This window comes from Camelina sativa, chromosome 3 (genome assembly GCF_000633955.1).
Source record: "Camelina sativa cultivar DH55 chromosome 3, Cs, whole genome shotgun sequence".
Lineage (NCBI taxonomy): Eukaryota > Viridiplantae > Streptophyta > Magnoliopsida > Brassicales > Brassicaceae > Camelina > Camelina sativa.
This window is the reverse complement of record NC_025687.1, coordinates 23,018,144-23,018,891: the sequence shown is the minus strand read 5'-3', so window position 1 is coordinate 23,018,891 and position 748 is coordinate 23,018,144.

The window sequence follows — 748 nt, the reverse complement described above, 5'->3', positions numbered from 1 at the left end:
TCATCATCCTCGTTGTACCATTCATCATCTCTTTGATCATAGGCAATACACAATTGTTACCGTCTCTTCTATCAATTCATCAAGATTCCTCCCATCGCTAAAATCACCAACCCCGACCACATTCTCGTTATAATTAACAGATTGCCCCGTCGCATGGCCTCCATTTATTATTTATATAGGAAAAAGATATAGGGTTAATCGAATATTTTTATGTTAATATTCTTTTGTTGTAAAATAAGAATGTAAGTTTTATATATTCCATGTTTGACAAAAGAAAATTTACATTTATTTTTTCTATATATATTATTTTTTCTTTTTATTAATATCTTATTATAGAAAATTAATATTTAAAATTTTAAAATGTTAATAAAGAAAAAAAATGTAAATTAGTGACATATTGAATTCCGATTGGTTGTTTAAAATCCTAGGTTTTGCGTAGCGTGGATTTGTTTGATATATTTTGTTAAAAAATATATATGATTGATGACAGTTATGAAATATTAGCTTATATAAAATTTTAAAATACAATTGATTGGTGAAAATTTTATATTTTAAAAATATAAAAGTCACTTGTGTTAAAAATTCAAATTTGATCAAAAGAATAATGAAATTAATTGGACGTCCAGGTGAGGCGGATCGAACTGGTGACCTAGAATATCCTAAACCGTTTCTTTGACCATCAGACAAACAAAACATTTTTATAATCATAATTTAATCTTGTTTTCTCATATTTAATTGACCACCATTA